This window comes from Meleagris gallopavo, chromosome 10, assembly GCF_000146605.3.
Source record: "Meleagris gallopavo isolate NT-WF06-2002-E0010 breed Aviagen turkey brand Nicholas breeding stock chromosome 10, Turkey_5.1, whole genome shotgun sequence".
Lineage (NCBI taxonomy): Eukaryota > Metazoa > Chordata > Aves > Galliformes > Phasianidae > Meleagris > Meleagris gallopavo.
Window position 1 is genome coordinate 5,748,997 of NC_015020.2, and position 2,926 is coordinate 5,751,922.

Sequence of the window (2,926 nt, forward strand, 5' to 3'; positions counted from 1 at the left end):
CTCCTCTGAGCTGCAATGATCCATGTTAAAATACAATGATATTCTTAGGTTAAAGTTGTTATTTAAATAAGAATCATTATTACTGCCCAAAGAGAACAAAGGAGCAATTTGGAAGTCAAAGACAATGATGAGTTCAGTCAGATTTACTCTGGGCTTAAATACTTAATGACCTTCTGTAAATTAAAATTTTGCTGAACAAAGAGCCTGAGACTGGATATCCTACAATTGACTCACTTGTGGTAGTTCTGCAGAGGCCCTCTGAGGTATTCCACTGGCACCTGGGAGATGGCTGACTAACAGGGCTGCTGGGACATCTTCCAAATCTGTGGATTTTCCACAGCATGCCCATCAGGAAATTCACAATGTAAAATTCTCTACCCTTTACTGACTGAACCAGAAAGGATGAAAATGCAGTAAATTATTTGCCAAGTGACACAAATTTCTCTCCTAAGGAAATATGAGTTCAAAACCCTTCAAGCTTTTCCACTGTATAGAGTAAAATTAATTTTCAGATGATCTAAGAGCATTCTTCCTTTCATTAAAAGATTAAGACTTTGGAAACTATATAAGTCACCTACATTATGCCCTCAGGATGCAGTTCTTAATAAGCATTTGGTTGCTACACTGTTACATGAACGCAGCACAATGAAATGATTGTTTCCCCTTTCTTCCCAGTGATGTTAATTATTGCTATTAGTATAAGGAAAAAATTCTTATTCTTGTCACACTTGTTCATTTGCAGTGGCAGGTATCTTGGGAAAAGAAAAGGCAAAGCTGTATCTATTCTTGTATTCTTCCCTGCTTGAAATTCTGTATAGCATTCTGTAGCAAGAACAGAAGAACAGGACCCTTTCTTCCTTTTTTCCCTTAGCAGGTACACAGTTGATTTCACTATAGTGCTGAGTTTGTAATGCTTTCAGTGTTTACCTAAATAAGGGAGAGAATGCTGTTTGTGTGCCTGGCTTCAAATGATGAGAGATCTCAGGAATATATATTCCTTTATCAATGGGAGGAAAAAGAGAATGGTCCATTGGTTTTTCATTTTTCTTCCTCATTCTATTCTTACGCTATCTCTTTCTATGAAAGGAATAATGTAGGAAAAAATACTTTTAAAGGGAAATGGGTGGGATCCTTCCTTTGTTCACTTTGACACTTCCTTGGCATTTGTTTTTATTCAGTTTGGCAAAATTACATTGCAGCTGTTTGCAAGTGTTATTTAGTCCATTATGAATTCTACGTGAAGTATTTTTAGATTTGATGCTGTTGAGCCTCCTCTGTTTTAGTAGTTATTTCTAATTCATATGAGTTCCACGAATCTGAGAGCTCCATTAACCTTCATTATGCTATCTCTGCAGTTCACAGCCTTAGCAAACAAGCAAACACAAAGAAAAGATACACAAGAACCAAAGAGTCTTAAAAAGAATCAAAATGTATCAAACAGCTAGTTTGAAGAAAAGCCAAGAGGCACGGTTGGCTTATGTAAAGTAAGAAAGCAGAATTCTTCTATCTGACTTTTTGGCAGACCAGAAGCTAGATTTCAGTTTCTGGCTTTTGTGTCTTGTTTTCTTGTCATCTTTATCAGAAGAGCACATTTTCTGTCACTCTGCTGCACTTTAAGAGTAAAGCTCATTAATATAATACATTATCCAGGTAATTTTTTCCCCCTTCCATCTTATATGAAAAGAGAAAAAGTTTCTCAGGTACTTCAGAATTTATTATTATTTTTTAATCTCCTCAGTTCACTCTTTCCCCCCAGAAGTGGATTTTGCAGTCTTTATCTTCATTCAAACTATCAACAGAATCATAGAAAATAAACCCAGTGAAACTCAAAGATTCCTTTTATCTGTTTTTGAAAATCTGAATGATTTAGCATATTTGCATCACTCTGATCAACTGTTAATTTAACCAGTGCTTAAGTCCATTTACTGCTGAAGAGGACAATTTCTCTAAGTAATATATCCCAGTTCTTGGGCATCTTCAGTTTGTTCTTTTTTAATTTGTTTGGGAAAATGCACAGATGGTGCAATGGTTTTCTATTTTTACAAACCAACAAAAAAAAAAGAAAAAAGAAAAGGAAGCACATTTTCTTATTACTCTGAGCCCTGTGTCATAATAGAAATATGGCTGAAATGGATTACCTGTATCTGCTTTATGCTGAAAATGTCATAAGATCTTTTTCTTAAATTGGAAATAAACTTATTTTCCTCAAATTAAGAAAGACTTATGTTATACAGTTCTTTCCTTTTACTCTAAAGATTCTAAAATAACTACTGAATTTATCATTTAAGAGTTAGATTTGGCACTCATAACTTGCTACTATGTATTGGGAACGTGCCAGCTGGAATGAGAAGAGCTAGAACTCTGTGCTATGAAAAAGAAAGGAAAAACAGTGATACAGTCAATGTGAGTTAAGTGGCATAAATTGTGTGGCCTGAAGTTAAAGAACTTCATTCTGAAAACACACAACTATCATTCTCTGCTCCCTTTATGAGTTATGGGACTTCCAGTTCGTTAATTTCTTGGTTTATGTTCCTACAGCTACAAAAAAAAAGTATATCTTAGACTGTATTTAAAATAAAATCATAGTTCAAACCAGTGACTTTCCTGCAGGACAAGACACATGTGTCTGGAGTGAGGACAAGACACACGTATCTAGAGTGATTTACTTCAGTGCTTCTAGTTCAGGAATCAAACAGGAGTACATAATCTTTAAAGTCAATGATAATTGTTCACCTGATATTGAAGTACCAATGTATTAAGTGATAACAATGATATCTTATATTTTTAAAAGTTTTTATATTTTACAGAACTCTTTAAAAGGATGTCTTACAATTTCAAAACAGACTTTTTGCCATAATTTCACTTATGAAGTACAATAAAATTGTAGCAAGAAAATTTCTCCAGTTGCTTGTTGGACTAATAGAAG